Genomic DNA, 22,574 nt, shown 5'->3' with positions numbered 1-22,574 from the left:
CTGCTTGAGCTGAATGTATGGTATCAGGCAAATTGCACAAAAGCAAACAAACAAAAACCCTGAACTATGTTGTCCTTAAGAAAACAAATGTCAATCACCACCACCGACATCAGCCATTGCCTATGTAACCCTCCTCCAGTAACTACTAAAATTGTAACTTCATTAATCACCTAACAAAAATAATCTCACCAGCGACGACATTCTACAATAACAGTTCCTTGTATTTCTAGTATTGTGAAGCAATCGTGCAATGCAGAAAATAAATACAATCACCTACGGTAGAGGTATATATACACTGAATTTAATAGGAAAAATATGTACAATTTAAGAACATGCTATCTATGCAAACTGAACAGATTTTGAAATGATGTAGAGTAATGCAGAACTGATGAATAAATCCAAAATATGAGAAATTTCTTTTTTATCCAGACAGAATCTGGCAATGTTTCTGTTGCTTTCTGGGCAGTATTTACAGTAGGGATATCAAGGAGAGGAAAGACTTGAGAGACTAAAGCTGCTATCCTGTACCAACTTACCTGGAAGTAAATCCCCTTGGACTCACTTCTGAGTTAATATTCAGAGAACTGCACTGTAAATACCCTCTTGGATTTTTTAAATTGGCGGGTATAGATCAAATCTTTTGATATGCATTCCTCATTTTAAAAAGTGTTGCATTTCCCTTTATTACATGTTTGTTGATTATTATTATTATTATTATTATTATTATTATATGCTGCCCCTCTGACTGGGTTGCCCCAGCCACTCTGAGTGGCCCCCAACAGAATATAAAAAACACGATAAAACATCAAACATTAAAAACTTCCCCTATGATAGGCAGGGTAGTTGATGTTGTTGTACCACAAAACCCATAATCCCTGACCATTGGCCATGCTGACTGTGTCTGATGGGCACCACACTGAGATAGGCAACAGAGAAACGTACCACCAAAGAAGATTTTTCCAGACAATTCAGCAACCTTGTATTTACAGATGAGAAAGTAAAACTACTGCAAGACGTAGTTCTGTTGTTTCTGCTAACAATTTTGCCTCTTGCAAAAGGTGTGGACTGTTTGACATTGTAAAGAGCATCTCTTGGCACAATGACTCTTTGGCAAAAAACAAAACCAGGCACCTGCTGGTAGCTTCCTGTTAGTCTGAACACTGAAACATCTGTTCTGTAGTCAGTGAGTAGCTCACACTTGCATTCAGCGCCTCTACTTAAAGGCAATGAGAGCATATCAAAGGCTAAATCCTTCACCACATTTAAATGATGCAGCCTTTAATCGCCACTTGGTGGAGTCTTTACCCCCACATCCCTGGAGCGAAGGCACAGTAAATGGTTTGAACCAGAGGCCATAACTTTATTAATGTACATATCTGATCCAGGTCGTTAGCATTCTTAACTTGTGAAAGCCTTCTTCACCCAACTCACCCATTCAACTTCACTATGCCAGGGTCCCAAGACCAGCAGATTGCTCAACACCCTGACAGTGCTACTATTTGAACTTTGCAGTGAATATCCGAGGAGATCAGATGCAGCCTCAGACTGCATGTCCTGCTTTTCCAAGCTATGGGGAGCAACTGAAGGTACCATGCCCAAGGGCCCCCCAAGAGTCTAGAGCTACCACCATAGGCACCATTATTTCAGAATAAGTCCTGCTGAAAACAAAGAGACTTATTTCCAAGCAAATTTGCCTAGGGACATTTTGTTCACGTCTTGGGGAGCATATCAGTGGTCACAACTGCTTTTCATAAAGTAACAGCATCACTGAGCATGTGCTCTGCAAATGAGGAGGTCCAATGGGAGTACAATTGCTATGCTTCAGAGTAAACGTGAAAGAAAGGAAGGGGGGGAAGGAAGCTTGAATCCTGAAACAAGCTAGTTGGGAAGACCTGGTTAACGCTAAGTGCGACTGTTTTTCCAAGTTAAACACAACAAGCAGCAAACGTTGATGTGACTGCATGACATGCTACAGGCAAAAGTGAACAATGGCAGGCATATTTTCAAGTGCGAAGCACTGTTGCATCTCTATTGTTACAGCCTTTGGCGCAACTTCAGATCTTGCTACACCAAGTGCAGCCAACCAAACTGAATACAAATTTCATTTTTGGCCACCCATCTCCTCCATCCAATTGGCTCTGGCTTTCTCCTCTGTACGTTAGGCCCATGGCAAGAAAGAGCACTTGCATATGGCAGCTAGATGACCTTCATAGTCCCTTCCAGCTCTGCAATTCTGTGATTCTAACTACGTATGTGGGCAATCAATAAATCTGGTTGTACCTGTAGAGCCTTTTCTTACCTTTGGCATGATGTATGGAGGTCAACGGCAGCAAATCTACAGACGGAAGAGAGGAAGGCCAGCTTGTGTGATATACCCTTGTCACATGTTGACCAAATGCCTAGAATAGAAAGGGAGACTAGTTGGTGTTTGAAAACAGAATGCCCTACAGGTGGGGAACCCTACAGATGTTAGACTACATCTCCACAACTCCAATCATCCTTGACACTTGACCATGCTGGCTGGTGCTGATGGGAGTTGTATTCCAGCAACATCTGGAGACCACAGGTTTCCCATCCCTGGAATAGACAATATTGGACTGAATGGGACACTGGATTGCCTTGGTATAAGGCAGTTCCATGTCTTAATCACCGCTATGGAATAGCAAATGTAAGTTTCCGTATCTAAGGTGAGACGTCCTAAGAAACCTGATGCCTAAAATCTCATTCTCCTCCTCCTTCATCATCATCATCATCATCATCATCATCCAAGGTCAGCTATTTCTTGCTGAAACAAAACAAAGAAAAACAAAACAATAATTTGGACTCCTTGGTTGAACATGATGTGAAGAACTTGCGGAACCACGCCTACAATCAGGCAGAAGAAGGTGGCTGCCTCAGGTAGCAGGTGTGACAGTAAGGTGTGGAGGACAGAGCTTTATTTATTTTATTTATTTATTTACGGCTATTAGCCCATAAAGTATGTACAAACATAAAAGCACAGAGGCATAAAGACCGATATATTCGGCGCCAGAAGGTGAACACCATGATGCAGGGGTGGGTCATTGAGCAGAGCCAGATAACAGCTTGGGGCCCGGAGAGCTCCAAGGGACGGATCCCAGAAAAAGGAAAACTGAAGACGAGATCCGACATGCACTCTCTTCAAAACTGTCCGATTAGTTTTTGATGTTGTTGTTTTTGGTGGTTTTTGTGTGTGAGAGGAGGACAGAGCTCTGTGTGTCACATAGACTGTCCTGCACCATTTAAGCTCACATGTTGTCCTCATATATAAGATTCAACTACATGTTGGATAGGTTTCTGTACATCTTCACCTTGGACAGCAAAATGTATTGGGCCAGCCCTGTGAGGAAGCTAGAACACCTTCAAAATAAGAAGACACTCGTCTTTTCTACTCAGCCTCTGCATAATGTATCTTATATTTACTTCCTTTAACGGATTTCAAGTGGTCTCCCATCCAAGTAATGACAAGGCCCTGATTTGCTTATCTTCAGCCCTCAACCTAGTCAGTTGCTGCCATTTCTTTTTCCTGACAGAGACTTTCTGATATTTCTCAGCTATGTGACAGGCAGAAATTCAACATGTGCTGCTTCTGAAATCTCTATGGCAGGAAAAGCTGTGGCTGTGGTTATTCTGCCCATCATGCAGCTGCTGATGACATGGAGCCTCTGTGAGGAAGAAGACATTCCAGTCAAAAACACCCCTCTTTGGCGTAACTCTGAATGACTTCATGCAGAACCTAGCTGTATGGAGAGGGGTCCATCACGATCCAAGACATAAAGTTTTCCAAGAAAAACACAAATATTAAAAAAGTGGAAAATAAGGCGATTACTTTCATTAACTCCCACTAACCCTCTTCTGTATTGCTTCTCTGCTAGCACCTGTTATTTCCCACCGGTGTTTGCCAGAACAAGATGTTAACAGGATAAAACAGAGTAAGATTACTAGGAGTCAGGGGAAATTAATGTGTTATTTGCTACACAGCTGAAGTGTAGCACATTGTACGGAGGGCAGCTTTAATTAAAACTTATTTCGGAAATAATGACAGCTGAAGTCCACGTGGAAGCAGAGAAAAAGGCAATTTGTCGTTCCCTTGTTTTAAAAGAGCCTCAGAGGGGCCTCGTGTCACAGACCTTACGTAACCATATCTGTCTCCTAGGAATCGGGGGGAAAGGGAGGGGAGTCTACTATTAGTAGAGTGGATTTGTTACCGTTAGGCTTCTATTCCCTGTCGCCACTAACTGAGGAGAGGGTCTGCCAAGGTCCACAGCTGGAGTCCTGTGGCTTTAAAAAGGGGAAAGGTGGGAACAGAAATAGCTGGGGGAACAGATTCTTGGCCCACATTCATTCCATACACTTAAAGCACTGTGATACCACTTTAAACAGGCTTCCCCCAAAGGATGCTGGGAGCTGTAGTTGGTTAAGGATGCCAAGAGTTGTTATTCCCTTCCCATAGCCATAATTCCCAGAGTTCTCTTGGAAGAGAGATTAACAGCCAAGACCCCTCCAAGTGCCTTTTTGATCTCCTTGGATGGCAACAGTTGAAACTCCTTCTACAAAGCCACACTAGATGTTACACTGGACATTTCTCTGGATTGACTCGTTGATGTCTAAGCAACGCTGTCCTCAAAAAGCCTAGCAAAAATGTCACAACAGATTTCCAGCCGCTATCTCCACGTCTATCAAGTTGGCCCTGAGCCAACCAGAAAAGCTCTGCAGGACAACAGTCTGAGGTTGCAGCTGTGGTGGTGAAGTCTTGCATCTTTGCAACCATCACTGATAGAGTTGGCTCAACAATGAGCTCCCCCTTATGTCCAGGTTTTTCTGGTTCCAAATATGTTTCTGGTTGCACGCATCTCCCAATCTTCTTCATTATCCTTTGCTCTCTAGTAAACCAAGGAGCTGCTTTGAAGAAGTTGCTTCGGAATGATGATGTCAGTTGCTTGGGTCATCTCCACCTTCCACAAAATGGCCAATACCAAAGCTTTGGCAGGGGTGCCACCCCTGCCGAACTCCCCAGGGGCATGTAAGAATCAATTAGATTTTCTCTAAGACTCTCTAGGGTCCTAGGTTAATCGCTTGCTACATAACCCTGTTTTACTGGAAAGGCCAGGAACTGTAATTGGATCATCTGCTCAAAAAGTAGGAGGTCTACAACTGTGCTATCACACACACTCCTAAATGACTAGTTTAATTTTGAGGCTGGATGTGGTTCCATCTTCCCAGTTTATTTGATGCACAGCTGTAGGAGCAGCCTAAATAAGAAACTCATTATATGTCCCTACACCCAATCATAAGTAAGGGATGGTGGGGAGGCTACCCTATATGATGATAATGTGCTATTATTTTAATTATTGCAGTTGCAGTGGTACCTCAGGTTACATACGCTTCAGGTTATAAATGCTTCAGGTTACAGACTCTGTTAACCCAAAAATAGTACCTCGGGTTAAGAACTTTGCTTCAGGATAAGAACAGAAATCGTGCTCCGGTGGCGCAGCAGCAGCAGGAGGCCCCATTAGCTAAAGTGGTGCTTCAGGTTAAGAACAGTTTCAGGTTAAGAACGGACCTCCAGAACGAATTAAGTTCTTAACCCGAGGTACCACTGTATAGCCCACCTTTTTCTCCAAGGAGCAAGAGGTGATGTACATAGTTCTTCCCCTCCTCAATTAATCCCTGCAACAACACTGTAGGTAGATTAGGCTGAATTAAGGCCATGACTTGCCCACGGTCATCCAGTGGCCAAGTGGAGATTCGAACCTTGGTCTCTTAGATCTTAGTTCAACAGTCTAACCAACACACCACACCAGCTCTCATTGTCCAGGATATTGTCCTTTTGAAGTACGCCAGTATTCTTCCTAGTAATTGCTGTCACCTCCATTTTATTTACTTATTTTATTTATTTATACCTACATAGAAACCCCGCCTTTTCACCTGACGGGGCTCAAGGCGGCTTACAGGTAAAAACAAGAGCTGCTAAGAACATAGGGGGGGAAAATTCAACATTGATAGAACTGAAATGAAATATATGTATGAAATCTGTTTTAAATATACAAATAATTACAGTACAATAAAAACAGCATGGCACATGCCCTTTAATTAAAATTTACTTTATTTGCAATAAAAAATAAAAAATTATAGCGCACACACATATATATATATGCATAATGGTGGTGAAAAGCATGAAATAAACAATAAAAGTACATTCATAAAACAAGCACAAAATACAAACTGGAACCCCTGAGAATTCTAGGAAGTCTCAACAAACTAACACTCTTAGAAGCCTTTGTAGGAAATCATTACAATTAAAATGCTATAAAAGTGGGTAGTGTAACTATGTACAGAATGTGCAAGATGTTGTTGTTTGTGGGGGGTGGGCGGCAAACTTGGCTCACTCGTCTATTTTTAGGCAAACAAATCCATTCCTATTAACTTTGGGTTGCCTCCTGAGATTACTTGGAAGAGAAGGTTCATTTTTATATGAAGAGATTGGAAGGGAAGGGCAGGACTCGAACATAAACGAATGCTTTCAACGCAAGCTGGCCTCCCGGAAGATCTACACTTCCAATGCAGTGGGAAGGGGGGCGGATCTACAATGTATGGTTAAACATGGTAAGTTATGCAGAGTTTTTTTGGAATTGCACATAAGTGTTTTGACACTGGTATCAAAAAGAAGCTAAATATTTGCAGAGTGCTACTCTGCACATTTGCACACAGCTCTGTGTTTGAGGGAGAGGAAGCGGCGTCCAAAGGTTTGTCTGAAGCCAGTCAGAGAGAGAGAGAGAGAGAGAGAGAGAGAGAGAGAGAGAGAGAGAGATACCCCGAATCCAATCCTCACTCAGCTATTATTTGAGTCAAATCAACGAGGTTAAGGATTAATGAGATGGTGCTTTTCTTTGGCAGATTCTTGTATTTATGCTGCATTTTCTGAAAACTGAAAACTTCAGAGCACTATGTATATTGTGCTGTTCACATGGAACTCTTCATGGGTGCAGGCCCCATTCATTTCAATGGAGGGAATATTGCATTGAATCTATAGAGGGAAGCACAAGTGAAATCTGCCTTCCCCATTTAACAAGAAAGGGGAAAGTTTGTGATAGTGTAAACTCCCCCCACAACTCAGGCTTCATACTAAGCTAGGAAAACAAAGCTCTTTTGCACAAAATTCAGCAAATACTTTGGTTTATTCCAAGTGCAGTTCTGCACAGTGTCAGATCCTGTTACGTCCCCAACAAAGGTGCAGTGGTCTGGGGTTTTGCCAGGGTGTGTGTGTGTTTGAAGACCTGTTAACTATTGCTACTATTTCCCTGCCTCCAACATCTGAGAGCTGCCAATTAGCAGAAAAAGGAAGCTTTTCAACTACTGAAACATCATCTTTTGACCCTTTTGGCTGATTAGAGGAGGCACTGAGGATTGGCTCATAGGGTCACTCTGGAGAAGGTGTACAGGGAGAACAGCAAGTAGTTCTCGCTTTGTATGTGGCAAAGCTAACCATTTAGGAAGACTGAAAACATAAGGTGCTTCCATTTCAAAGCAATGGTGTGCAAATTCTGTTACATATAATGGAACTTCAAGGGAGAAGATATTGAAGCACTCCAAATCATTTCCCCCGTGTACGAGGACAAAAAACAGTAGATCTGGCTGAAAGGCTGGAGAGTTGCCAACACTGACCTCTACCTGCAATATACCTGCAAGCCAAGTAAATGTGTACTCTGTGTGTGTGTGTGTGTGTGTGTGTGTGTGGAAAGGGCCCCCAAAAAACCTTCATGGAATCCCCCAAACAATCCTGGGAATTGTAGGTTAAGGTTGCTGGAAATTATAGCACTGTGAGTCCAAGGGTGCTTTGGGGATGGCACATGCTTTAAATGTGTTTTAACCATGCTTTTCAGGTATGTCACAATTCAAGGTGTTGGTGCTGACCTTTAAAGCCCTAAACAGCCTCGGCCTAGTATTCCTGCAGGAGCGTCTCCATCCCCATTGGTCAGCCCGGACACTGAGGTCCTCCTCTGAGGGCCTTCTGGTGGTTCCCTCACTGTGAGAAATGAAGTTACAGGGAACCAGGCAGAGGGCCTTCTCAGCAGTAGTGCCCTCCCTGTGGAACACCCTCCCATCAGATGTCAAGGAGATAAAGAACTACACAACTTTCAGTAGACACCTGAAGGCAGCTCTGTATCAGGGAGTTTTTAATCTTCGATGTTTTTATATGTGCTGTTAAGCTGCCCAGAGTGGCTGAGGAACCTAGTCAGATGGGTGGGGTATAAATAATAAAATTATTATTATTATTATTATTATTATTATTATTATGACTGAAATGATAGGATTCCATTAGAGTAGTTTTGTCATGTAACTCGTATAGCTGCTTTCCTTGTTTTCATCTTCTGACAACACGAATGTGACTGATTTTTCAAGGCAGGCGTCTACACATGCTAGTTGTGTATTTGCTTGTTTTAAAAAGGAACCCTTGTCTTACACCCTGCCCCCCCCCCCAGCCTGAGTACAAGTGAAGCAAATCTTCATCATAAGAAATGGAGAAAGCATTGCAGGCAACTTGGACGGTTGTGTGTGCCTGCCTGTGTCTCAATCCCAGTTAACATTCAGATCCAAAGCCTCTTCTAGATTTGCTTTGCCAATCATATCCCACTCGACAGAAAGACATGAAGGAGGGAGAGAGGGAGAGAGAACACCAGTCTGCTAGATTGGAACCAATTCCTTACTCATCTCATGGCAAAGAAGCTTCATTTATCTGTAGCGGTGCCAACAGATACGGCAAGTGACAGATGCAGCAGTTTGTAACAGTTTGGATAAGAAGTTTAAGACACGCTTATTTCTCCACGATGAAATGACCTTTGGGATTGGCAGGGAATCAGGATGAGATTTCTATGAGGAACATTCATGCCGAACAGGCTCTTAAAAATATCCTCGGAGCTTAAAGACATGTTGATGATTTGGGTAGAATGATTCTGCACAGAAGACACACACACACCCTTTGAGGACCATTCTTTCCCTCTGGAGGGAAAACAGTTCAGCCTACAGAGGCAATCAGATCTTAGCCCTGCGGTCCGTAGATTCACAGGTCAATGGAGTTGGAGGGGACCTCAAATGTCATCTAGACTAACCCCACCACAGCATTGAGCAAAAACCACTACTTTCTGAAATTTTTCAGAAATTTCAGTCAAAGTTTGAAGTTGAGCATTTTAATTTGAACCTGTTGGTTCACATCCTGCCCTCTGGATTTGCTCCAGCTATAGGGCAGCCCTTCAGACAGATGAAGATTGCCCTCATATTACTTTGTAATAATCTCTTCTCCAGGCTAAACATAACTCTCTACTTTTACCTTTCCTCATAGGTCTCAGAGCATCTCAAGGCCCCTCACGAGCCTCTGTTCAGGCTCTGGTCTGTCACCAGCCCACATCATTCCTTCTCCTACTGCCACAATTATCAGCCTTCTCTCCCTCTCCCCGCCCCAAGCTGTCAGTATTTAGCAGGAAGGAATAATGGGCCTACTGGGAGATTTAGGTTTGTATAGAGGCAGATTAGGAGTGTGCAACTGGTTCGGTTGCACTGGGTGCAGAGCCTAGGTGACGCTGCTGGGGTGCCACAAATATGATTTACGATGGAGCCTGAGAGGAGGAGGGGTGCCGAATTTGGGCGTCGCACAGTGTGCTGCTGAATTTTGAGACCCACCACTAGTTTGTGCAATTGATGTGGATTTAAAAGGTCTCTGTCCTACTTCTAAAAAGGAAAGTGTTGGGTAAGTGCATTCAGATGTGTAGATGGAAGAGATGATTATCAGGAAGACATGTAAACACTCCTTCAGCAAATCCAGATGACTGTCCATTGTTGTATAACCTCTCCACAGACAAATCAGAACACATATACAATAAAGATCAGGTACAGCTTAAGCTTTGGATATTTTATTTTTATTATTATTACTGCTGTTTTATTATTTATTGCATGTTATTTATTGCAAGAGATCTGGGTTCAAATCTCTGCTGAACTATGAAGTTTACCAAGTGATCCTCTCCTAGTTAGTCATGCCATCTGTCAGGCTACTTTCCTTCAAATAGCTGTTGGTGGAGTTTAAATAGGAGTACCTCCATGTTGAAGAAAGGTGGGATGCAACTTTGAAAAATAAGCAAAGGTTGTAAATTCTATCTGCCAACACAAATCTTTAGCAAAGATAAGATGCAACCTGTATAACCAGTAGAGCTGATAACAAAGCTAATGCAATACCATTCAAGTCCAACATAATTAAATCTGCAACCTTTTCTTTTTTAAAAAAGAGAATCTATATTAAAATGGGATAAATCCTACATATTGTCAGTAGTCCACTTATATACTGAATTGTGCCCAGATCTTTCAGTTGACAAGTTTCTATCGTTGGCTTTTGAGGAAACAAACAGAGGAGTCTCACACACTTGTGTGTTGTTCCATTTTCACCTTAACAGTTGTTTCCCCCAGAAAAGTGTGATTGATCTCTTGGGATAATACAAAGATAGTGCCCCCACCCTGTTCAATTGTATTGAAAAAGAATACACAGTTTGAGGACAAGAGCTGACTCTGCAGATGTCAACCAAAGCCAGTTTTGATTTGTGACCCACAAGATACACAGACCTTGAGGGTGATCTTTTCCATACAGCCCTGAACTTTGGAAACAGCCTTCATGTGACAACACTGTTATCATCCACAGGTGAGAAGATGCTTCATTCCTGTTAGTTTCAAAGGTGGTTCAACAGGTTCGGCCTTTTTTTTTAATGAGAAAGTTAAAGATGAAAAAAAGAACAAATAATATTGTTTGAGTGTTGCAGAGCCAGAAATAATGTATACAAGCCAAGATTTGAAAGAATAGCACCTTTCATACAAGATGTATAATGGCATGCTTAAGGCTAAGCAGATATAGGTTTTAAAAACTGTATTTTATTGAAAAATATTTCACAAAGAAACAAAAAAGAGCAGCAGAGCAAACGTGTGTACTCAAACATCAGCACAGAAAATTCAAATAGCACTGAAGAACCCAGAAAAAGGAAAGCTTTACAGAGTACATCTGTCCAAAGGAATCTTTGCTGACATGTGAAATGAATGGGTACCGCCATTCCATGAAGAAATCTGACTGCGCAAAACCATGTGATCAAAAACTAATTATGATGTTCTCCATATCACAACCCCCAGGTTCCTAACACCCAGAGTTCCTCTTGGTTCTGCACTTAGAGCCTCATCTATTTCTTCCCACTCCCTGTTATAAACACATTAATCAGTCACACAATTATCTCTGGATTCCTTGGGAGATGTCCTTCTCTGTCGCTCTTCACTCCCATACCTCCATTCTTCCAGCTGAATGCTCCTGCAATATACCTGAGTTTGATGCCAAACAGCTGGCGTTGAGGAGCTAAGCAGTCTCAGCAGGGCTGGCCCTATATATTTTTCTCACTGAGGTGAAGAACATGATGGCAATGCCATGTACAGAAGTGAACTGGATCAGCCACCGAATCTTACTGAGAAGAAGGTGGCCCAAAAGAGGCCATGTGGCAACAGAGAAGAATGGCTGGAGGCTCAAGAGGAATAGCCAGAATAACTTGAACATTTGCTGTCTCAGGTGGTTGCATCACTTTGTCTAATGCTAGGGCCGGCCCTGAGCTTCAACCTTATCACAATAATACATGCATGCATGAAGAAGAAGCATTATCCAAATATCCGGGTGTTGATGGGTCATTGCATGCACTAAGGGCTATCATGAGCATTACTCTTGATATCACCACTCAAGATGTGCTGGATTGAACAGTGCCAGCAGCATCTGTACCTGGCATTCTTCAGATCTTGTCCTGAGGCCTGCATTGCTACCAGGACCGATTTCGGATTGGTAGGTTTTGTCGCAGGAGAAGGAAGAAACAAAAGGGGAGATGGATGATAGGAACCTGGATTGGAGGGGAGGCAGATCTCTCCATTCTGCCCGGCGCCAGCTGCTATGGAAGCAGGAGCAGGGATGCTATCTGAGTGGAGAGTCTCAGTGAAGGCTGAGGATAGCTTGGAGCAGCTAGGAGGGCAAGGTGGAACTGGAAATGGCAGAGACTGAACAGGAGTTCAAAAAGGAAGGCACAGTCTTTTGCCTAGAACCGGATGCCACACTTGCAGGCAGGAGAAGACGCACCCCACAGGAGCGCACATTTGCAATCCCAACATTCATGCAAGGTGAGCGAGTCTTGTATTTAAAAGCTTGGTCAGTGGGGCATGGAAACCTATTGGGACATCTTTGTTGTTCATGTCAACTTCTGAACTTCTTGCCCTGCTCTTGAACTCCTGAACCATGGTTCCTGAGCTTTGTGTCTGCTGTTCAGCCTGTACCATAATTCAGTACCTGTACTGAATAATTGCAAGTAAGATCTACTGCTTGTGTGTTTTGGGGTGGGAGCCAGAATGGGACCATCACCGATCCTTGCTCATCTGAAGCAGCACTGGATAGCAGTACCTAATTGCATACCTTCCAATGTTTCTCCAATGAAAATAAGGACATTCCATTCCATAATGATAATTTCACTATTTATACCCCACACATCTTACTGGGTTGCCTCAGCCACTCTGGGCAACTTCCAACAAATATAAAAACATAATAAAACATTAAACATTAAATAAAAGACCTTCCCCATACAGGACTGCCTTCAGACGGTTTGGGTTGTCAGATGCCATTTTTATTTTTCACAGTGCCCTGGAGCAATGCTATATTGGAGCATTGTGGGAAGTTAAAATGGTGACCAGACCAGACCCAGCAGCTTGGTGTTGCTTGAAGCATTGCCCCCTCAAGCCGAGAGCTGGTTCTGGGTTTGAATGAGTGCCATGATGTGCTGCCAGCTGCTTTAGGGACAAGGAGAGGACATAACAGAACAACAACTATTTTAGTCATCTGTGGAGACAGAAAGCTGGAACCAAGATTTTTAAATGGGTGTGTGCTTCTTTTAAACTGCAAGTGCCCAATTTGGAGTGTATGTACTTTGTCTCTTCAACCTTTAGCACCTCATAAAAACTGGAACATTTTTCTCATCAGCAATATTCAGACATTTATTTCATTTCTGTTCGTTAGTCCTTTGTTTAAAATACCAATTACATCTTTCCCCCCTCTTTTTCTCTCTCAGCAACCTTTATGAAATATGTTAATCAGTTTGTTTATAGTATGAATCACTCTTGCGTCTGCTCTAAATGTCTTCTTCCCTCTTTGCTAGAAACCAAACTCCAAAGTCCGTTTTGCTTTTTTAGACTAAATGCTGCAAGCTTGTTTCGTGTAAAAACTCAGAAAGATTTATCTTAACCAATATATGGATAGAATGATGAGCACCCACTCGGCTCAGCTGACAGGTAGATTCTATGTTAAACTTCTTCTACGTGAAAAGACTTAATTTGAGGGTTTAAAAAATAAATAAAAACATTACATTTAAACCAGTATTTTACTTTGTATGGTTATTCCCCAGTTCAAGAATGGAACTTTATTGGAACAAGGGATTCTAAGACTATATGAATTTTAGAATTACAATTGTATAATTTATAATTAATTTTATTGTATTTTTAATATTTTTGGAAATGTGGTGTAGTGGGTACCACAATAGATTAGAACAGGAGTGACCCAGGTTCAAATCTCCTCTCAGCCCTGAAGCCCACAGTCCTTATATTAGTTATTCCCTCTCAGCCTAACCTGCCTCATAGGGTTGTCGTAAGGATAAACAGTGGGAACCTGGAAGAATGCATGCTGCCTTAGAGCTAAGGTAAAAAATGCAATAAATAAATAAAATCTAAAAATTCCCGCTATTATTCGTAAACACGGTAGTACATGCTCTACTGAACTAAATCCTCCATCTTTGCAGCATGTTTTAGAAGGCAAGAAGGCAAAAGTGTAACCCCATTGTAAACTGCCTTCATGATTAAGCATAACCTTAACTGTAACATATAATTTGACCCTTAATTCGCTCCAATATGGAGCTATTCAAGGGCACGGTAGGGACACGGGTGGTGCTGTGGTCTAAACCACTGAGCCTCTTGGGCTTGCTGATTGGAAGGTCGGTGGTTCGAATCCCTGTGACAGAGTGAGCTCCCGTTGCTCTGTCCCAGCTCCTGCCAACCTAGCAGTTCAAAAGCACGCCAGTGCAGGTAGATAAATAGGTACTGCTGTGGAGGGAAGGTAAATGGTGTTTCCATACACTCTCGCACTCGTCATGGTACTCCGTGAGCCAGTAGCAGTTTAGTCCTGCTGGCCACATGATCCGGAAAGATGTCTGTGGAAAAACGCCGGCTCCCTCGGCCCGAAAGCGAGATGAGCGCTGCAACCCCATAGTCGCCTTTGACTGGACTTAACCATCCAGGGGTCCTTTGCCTTCTTTTTACCTATTCAAGGGCACACAACAGCCTGATCTTTGCTTCCTTTTATGTAGAAACCCCTCTAAATGTATATTTGTACTTGAAATATGACTTAGACTAGAGCATTAAGGTAAAAGAGGCTTTGCCCCCCCCCCCCACCTATTTCACCATTTTAGACGCTAAAACATAGCACAAGTGGGCATCTTTTCATGCAGCAAGGCCTCTCATTCCTGCTCTCCCCCGTGCAGCCCTTCAAGTCTCCCCCAAACCTGCTCTGGAGGGTTGGGGGATCCCCTAGAGCAGAATTTTGGGGTGTATGGATGGGCTGGAGGTGGGAGGTGAGGAACCAGAACTCCCATTGCACAAGTGTTATTTCCACTGCACAAGCAAGCAGACATCACTGAACGTGGCCCATAGGCATTTACAACGAAGCTCCACATATTCAGAGAGTCTACTAAATTTCCCAGTATTCTAAATCATCATATCAAAACTTTTGAACATATGTACTCTTAGTCTCCGAAAGCACCTCTGCCATTCTCAAAGGGAACATTTTGCTGTGTTTTCTTCAGCTGCTCATAAGCAGCACACTTTTGTACTTGGCCTAATATCAAACACTGCGAATGGAGAGAGTGGGATTGTTTTGTTGCGTTTCGAGTGTCCTCAGCATGTTGGTAGCTTGCAAATGGCATCTCTTGGAAATGGTGCCACAGACGAATGAATGGAAGACGTGGCAGCACAGCCATGAATACCAGCAAGTTTATTTGGGTGATCTTTGAGTTTTAGTAAGACGGGGGAAAGCAAGGATTCAGTATTCCATGTAATGTGCACATAAATATTAGGGTTTTTTAAAAAACCACTCAGGTTTCTCATTGTTTTAGACTGGCAATCCATAGGCACGTAACCATTAGGTTTGTTTTAGTTTTTCTGTTTAAAATTACTGTATCTGCAATATATCTTGCTTGAATATTGTAGGGCTGTATGCTAAGGAAATGTCATTTTGAAGGGAACCACATATTCCTTTACAATTCCTTGCTGTTACAATAAGGATTTTGGATTTTTTTGTCTTTTTTTTCATCGTACTGAAAGATTAAGATGGGCACCTGAAGTTAGAGTGAGCTGCTCTTATTCCAAAAAGGGATACTGGAAAGAGGATAGTTTCTTTTAGAAATCACTGCTTATAGAAAGATGTGTGGAGGCACATTGAAGGGAAGGGTTAAGCCTAGGTCTTTAGTCAATGTGCACTCATTTGTACCCGCATCCTTGAATGTGAAAGTCTTATCTCTGAAACTTGGAAGCAAGGATCAAGTGGGAAGACTCCGTCTGCTAACAATGAAATGACATGCCTTGTAAGCAAACATTTCATTCATTTGCACAGACTTTGACCCAGGCATTAACTCAGGAGGATGTTTTTGTGTGTGTGACCTTTCCATCACCCGACCTCACATTTCCCTTAAGTGTATGGTGGGAACCTCGAGACAAGAAGCAAAGCTGGTTCCAGATACCCACCTCCCAAGTGCAGAAGCTGGCACGGCACAGAATATCACTGCACAGAGACAAAGTGATGAAGAGGTATGGCTGCTACAAAACAGATGCAGATGGCATCGTGCATGCAACAAGTCCAGTGAGAGCCTGTGATGCAAAATGACTGGGATTCTACAGTTTGATGACACCACTTTGACTTAAAGGATCCAGTCTCAACTAGCCTGTTGGGTTATATTGGTGTAGGCTCAGTTTCCTGTGTAAGTAGGAAGTTGCTCACACACACAGTGTCCCCAGCTGTGGACTCACCCTGCATTTACGTGAGATGTGCAGACTTTATTTGCTTATTCTTAGAAACATAGGAAGCTGCCCTGTACCAGTTCAGACCATTGGCCCATGTAGCTCAGTGCCATTTGCACAAATTCGAAACTGCTCTCCAGTGTTTCAGATGGGTTTCCCCCAGTCTTTCCAGGAGATGTCAGAGATTGACCCTGGGACCTTCTGCATGCAAAGGACCAAGTGGGATCCTTTTGAGATATGGCCTTTCCACAGTCTTCTACAACCAGATAGTTCATCAGCTCTTTCACTAAAGAGTGCTTTCTGCCTATTCTGATTGACTGCATTTTCAAAACCAGAGGAGAGACACAAGAAACATCTCTTTGCAAATCCAAGTATATCTTGGGAAGAAGGTAGCCAGCTCTTTTCATGACAACTACCTGTCTGCATGGAGCAAATGGTTACCTAGGTCTGCTTAGAAGCCCAGATCCCAAGTGGCTGACTCCATTTTGAAATGGCTTGAAAGCCAAATGGGTTTTGCAAACTATCCACTAGACATGGCTAGCTGATCTTGGTACTCACTGAGATCAATGGGAATTTAATCTGTCTTCCTTTTCACATACAGGTCAATGGGATCTAAGGGGGCTTCCAGTTGCTATTTTTGGACAGTATGGATGCAGTCACATACTGCCCTATTCAGGTTGCATCATTAAAACACACTCTTGCACAATGAACCCACTCCTCCCCCAAAACTGGACTGTCTGAGATAAACAAAATGATGGGAGAAATGTATTGGAAAGTGTGGGATGACAATTGCTTGACACGACATTGTATAACCTCCCCACAATCAAATCACAGCGAAGGCTGATGTCATTTAACACTCCCACAAACGCTGTGCAAATAAATCAAGACAAAGGCATCTGCAAGCGAGGTAAGTGTGGCTATCTTATTCGAAATCTATCCATCTCAAGGTAAACAGTCTATTAGCTATAAATTGTTGCATAAAGGGGCTATTTTGCCTAAGAACCCTTACATTTCCCTGCTTTTTATGTTTCTTGTGATTTTATGAGGTTTTCTTCCTCATCATGTAAACTCCGATTTCCTTTTAACGATGTGTCGTAAATGCTGGAAACCGTTGGGATTAACCAATAAATTGGAACTACCGTATTTTTCGCTCTATAGGACGCACTTTTTTCCCTTCAAAAATGAAGGGAAAATGTGTGTGCGTCCTATGGAGCGAAGACGCCATAGCCCCGCGACCCTCTCCCGGCTGGAGAGGTGACGGGCGGCTATGGCAAGAGCCTCAATAGCCGCCCGTCACCTCTCCAGCCGGGAGATGGTCGTGGGGGGCTGCTTTAGCCCCGCGCACGCTCTCCCGGCTGGAGAGGTGACGGGTGGCTATGGCAAGAGCCTCAATAGCCGCCCGTCACCTCTCCAGCCGGGAGAGGGTCGCGGGGGGCTGCTTTAGCCCTGCGCGCGCTCTCCCGGCTGGAGAGGTGACGGGCGGCTATGGCAGGAGCTTCTATAGCCGCCCGTCACCTCTCCAGCCAGGAGAGGGTCGCGGGGGGCTGCTTTAGCCCTGCGCGCGCTCTCCCGGCTGGAGAGGTGACGGGCGGCTATGGCAGGAGCTTCTATAGCCGCCCGTCACCTCTCCAGCCGGGAGAGCGCGCGCGGGCACCCCGCGACCCTCTCCCGGCTGGAGAGGTGAAGGGCGGCTATTGAGGCTCTTGCCATAGCCGCCCGTCACCTCTCCAGCCGGGAGAGGGTCGCAGGGCTGCTGGAGAGGTGATGGGCGGCTATAGAAGCTCCTGCCATAGCCGCCCGTCACCTCTCCAGCCGGGAGAGGGTCGTGGGGGGCTGCTTTAGCCCCGCGCACGCTCTCCCGGCTGGAGAGGTGACGGGCGGCTATGGCAAGAGCCTCAATAGCCGCCCGTCACCTCTCCAGCCAGGAGAGGGTCGCGGGGGGCTGCTTTAGCCCCGCGCGCGCTTTCCCGGCTGGAGAGGTGACGGGCGGCTATGGCAGGAGCCTCTCTGCTGCGCCTTTCCGCTGCTCCCTGACCTGCTCTTTGGGGCTGGTGGTGGGCTTCCCCCCGCCAGCCCCAAAGAGCAGGTCGAAATGAACCTGAAGCCTGGAGAGCGAGAGGGGTCAGTGCACACCGCCCCCTCTCGCTCTCCAGGCTTCCAAGGTAGCCGCCTGAACGCACCTTAAACGGCACCTTGTTTTAGAGCGGGAAAACAAGAGGGGGAAAGTTCTCCCCCTCTCTGCGCAGCGCCTCCTGCCACTTTGCTGAAGGGGCGCTGGGCAGAGAGGGGGAGAAATTTTTTGTCTTGTTCTCCCCCCTCTAAAACAAAGTGCGTCCTATTGTCCGGTGCGTCCTATGGTGCGAAAAATACGGTACTAGTCTGATCCTCTGATAACATTGGGGTTCTGTTCCTAGGAGGATTTGAATGAGGCCTCTGGTGGTTGGATCAATCTACCGGGATCCACTTTGGAGAGCAGATTACACACACACACACACACACACATTATATGTAAATTTAAAATTACTTAGCAGAATACAGTTCTCATAAACTATGAAATGCCAGTGAAGACCATTGGTTCCTGTGCTTACTAATTATATAAGAACATGGGAAGCTGCCTTATACCGAAGCAAAACATTGTTCCATCAGGCTCATTATTGTCTACATTGACTGGTAGCAGCTCTCCAGAATTTTACAGGAGTCCTTTCCATCCTGACCTGGAGATGGTGAGGATTGAACCTGAACCTGAGACCTTCTCCCTGCAAAACAGATGCTCTACCACTGTCCTGCAGCCACTGACCACAACTGTCTATGACTTAGATCCCTGTGTTGGTTATTACCAGCTAGTGAGGAAAAGGAAAAAAACCAGGGTAGGGGGCATAGATGACATAGAAGGAAGGGGTAAATTATGAGGGGTGGGACAGAGAGAAGAAGAAAAATCCATCCAAAGGCATAAACAATTCTTTCCTAAACCATTACTCTTTTAAATTGTGAAACTAGGGTTTGTTTTTTGTTTGGGGCTTTTGCAAGGATTCATTTAACCATTCTTCAGGGTACCATTTTCAGCTCTGATACGGAGTACAAATACCTAAGTGGTGTTTTATCTCTTGGTACTAGAGCAGAATTCTCATTTGAGCTGTTAGTTTGCCCATATTTCCTGATCTTTCAACCCTTTCTTAGCAGAAAACCTTGTTTTCTCCCCAGTACAAACAGCTCCTGAGGCCTCGGCTTTGGCAACATTCACCCCCACACCGCTTGCTGGCTGAAGAATGCCTGCCCAGACTTTGCAAAACAGGAAACAATTTAGGGAACCCTTTTCACTGGAAAGGTCATATGTCTTTGGCTTAGTAGGCTAGTGATAGAGGAATAGTGTGATCCATGTGGAAAGAAGTCTTGTAACCTCTCCTAATGAAAGAGATTTTGTTTGCTTTCATTATATTTTTGAAAATTACATGAAATCTGTACAACCCCAAAGATCATTCAAATATTAAAGCACATGAGTTGGAGCCAGTCTACGTTTGCAGTACTTCTTTCCCTTTGAAATCAATGGGACCTAATTACAATCAATGACTTTTGTTGCTGGGTGTCCCTCACAGAGCTATAATTCACAGAGTGAATCCACCCCTCTTCCCAGGGAATTCTGGGAAGCGGAGCTCTGCAAGGGGTATTGGGGCTTCCGAACAACTCTTGGCACCCTTAAACTACAGCTCCCAGAATGCTTTGCGGAAAGCTGTTCAAAGTGGTATGAAACTGCTTTAAATGTATAGCGTAGATGGGACCATAAACAATGGGTCTTTTGATATACCCCATGGAAGCACAGCAGGGATGCTGTAGCAATGGATTTCTTACATCAACAGGGGGTTGGAGTAGTTTACCTTTGATATCCCTTCCAATTTCATAATTCTGGGAGCTAACAGCCATGCTGGTGGTATGGATAATAGAATCATAGAACTGAAGAGTTGGAAGGGACTGCAAGGATTACCTAATCTAGTTTCTCAACCAGAGGGCATATGGCCCCAGGATATTACTCAGGATAATACCCCCAGGATATTCCAGGGGGGCCACAGGTAAAATTATATAATTTATATATTTATTAAAAAATTAGAAACAAAACATGTTCTATTTACAAACAAAATAGCTACCTTTCTACCAGTAGGACAGGGGGCCCATAGGAAGGAAACAAGGTTAGAAGGGGGCCATGGTTGGAAAAAGGTTGAGAAACACTGCAATGCAGCAATCTCAACTAAAGTCAACTGTAGATTAGCAGAAGAGCCAGGTGGGTTGTTCAGGAATTGGAGTGAACCAATCCCTCCAGCTGCAGCCTTCTGGGAATGGCAAACACACTTTGTGAGGCGTGCCATATGGCTAGAGTGTTTGACACTTTTGGGGAGATACCAATTGGGCTCCTGGAAAGGAATATAGGAATCTACCCTCTACTGACTCAGACCATTGGTCCATCTAGCTCAGCATGATTGTCACTGATTGGCAGCAGCTCTGCAGAATTTCAGGCAGAGTTCTCTCCCACACTTACCTGGAGATGCTGGAGATGGAACTGGCAGCCTTCTGCATGCAAGGCACTGTCCTGAACCCTGGCACACCTGGTGACCAGTCCCACTGGTGTATACAGTCCCAAGGGCAAATAGCCTGGCAGTCCAACATGTCAGGAAACACAGTCCAGGTTCAAAACAGCAAGTCCAACAGTCAGGCCAGGTGCCTGCCTCTGAATCCGGTCCAGGGTCAGGGAACCTGGAGCTCAGTCCTGAAAAGCACAGTCTAAGCCACAAACTGAGCAAACCCAGCACCTCAGCTCTGCTTCCCTTCTGTACTTTGCATGCTGATTGCAACATCTGGGCTTGACGAGGCAAGTGACCCTCACCTGTTCCAAGCCTCCTCCAGAGGAGGAATCACACACCTCCTCCCGGAGCTAGCGAGCCCCACCTGGCCAGCTAGGGAGCTGAGCTGTGGACCCTTGCCTGACTCAGCCTCCTAGACTGCCCTTCCTGCTGCTTCCTACACCTCAGAGCCTGCCACGCTCATGGAGACAGGGGACCCTCTGGCTTTGAGTCCTGCTCCTCGGGTTCCTGTGAACAGTCCCCCATCCCCTTGCCCTTCTCTGTCACCCTGTGAGTACTTTCTACACCCCCAACCTCTCCTTCTCCACCCCCTGCTTGCCCTGGTGTGTACCAGTCATGGCTACACCCCTCACTGGGATTTTCCCCTTCCCATTGTCCTGCCAGTTCATGACAGGCAGACGCTCTATGTCCCTTCCCCCCGTTGCTTTATGGAAACTTTGGCTTTATTACCTGTTGACTTCAAATCATGGGCGTAGCCAAGATTCTTGTTAGGGGGGGGCAGGCCTTTTGTTGAGGGGGCAGGCCTTTTGTTTGGGGAGAGCAGAACCTCAGTTTGCTATGTCTTTTTATTGATTTGTATTTATTTGGGGGGGTCAGCTGTTGCTCCCTCTCCCCCCTGTTGACTACACCCATGCTTCAAATCAAACCTTTCAACTTGTATCATTTGAGATAATTAATTTTTTTTTAAAGAACAGGGTGAGATTGTTGCTTACAACTCAGCTTTACGTGCGACGTAGATGCTAACAGGCCCACCTTGCCGACGTCTCGATTGCCACTTGCCTGAAGCACTTTGGGGTAACATGACCACATACATGGAGACAGAGGTCAGACTGAAACCTGACCTGAGGCATAGATCTGTCTGCTTCTTCCCTTGCTGTGAGTTTTCACGTCTTTCCTTTCTCCTGTACGGGCTCGTTCGTTCGTGCTACACTTGTTCTTTGCTTTGTATTGATGGGACTTTCAAAACCCAAAACCGCCATAAAGGCAGGAAATGCAAAGTGTGGTCACTTTCTGAAATCTATTATAAAAGAAAATGGCTTGCTCTCCTTTGTGTAACATGAGGTTTTAGTTATTGATTTGAGAATATGCATCCCCATCCCAGGAAATATTTTATATGTTTTGACTCTACGCAGAGAAAGAAAGAGCGAGCGAGAGATGACAGGGTTTTGTTTTACCCTCATCAGTCATTTGCTATCAAGAAGCAGTAACTATTTTATTTATCTAAAAAATAGATATTCAAGGCAGATAACATTCCCCCCATAAAGAAATTATTATTAATTAGTAGTAGTTGTTAATTACTTATATCCCGCACATCTGACTGGGTTGCCCCACTTAAATCCTTCTGCTTCATTATATGTAAATATGCAACATATAATCCACCATAATTGCATGTTCTGAATTTGTCAGGATTCCACCCCAAGGTAGCAAGTCTGGAAGTGTCCACGGCAAATGTCATCTGAACTATTGCTCACCATGCTGAAGTCTTTGCACCTTAGAATCACAAAGTTGTAGAGTTCAAAGGGACTCTGAGGATCATCTAGTCCAGAGCTTTCCAAACTTTTCAAGTTGGTGACACACTTTTTGGACATGCATCAT

General features: G+C 44.3%; 1 long non-coding RNA gene across 2 annotated transcripts in view; it reads right to left on the bottom strand.

Annotated features, from left to right (window-relative positions):
* The window catches only part of LOC308459619, an 88,929-nt gene that overhangs the window by 53,306 nt on the left and 13,049 nt on the right, over window positions 1-22,574 (bottom strand). For both annotated transcript variants that reach the window (XR_013978229.1, XR_013978230.1), the window contains exon 2: window positions 2,300-2,399. This is a non-coding gene — a long non-coding RNA (uncharacterized lncRNA). The remainder of the gene's footprint in view (window positions 1-2,299; window positions 2,400-22,574) is intronic.

Source organism: Podarcis pityusensis, assembly GCF_964106645.2.
Source record: "Podarcis pityusensis genome assembly, chromosome: 12".
Lineage (NCBI taxonomy): Eukaryota > Metazoa > Chordata > Lepidosauria > Squamata > Lacertidae > Podarcis > Podarcis pityusensis.
The sequence above is the reverse complement of the archived record's forward strand: the minus strand, read 5'-3'. Positions and strand labels throughout refer to the sequence as shown.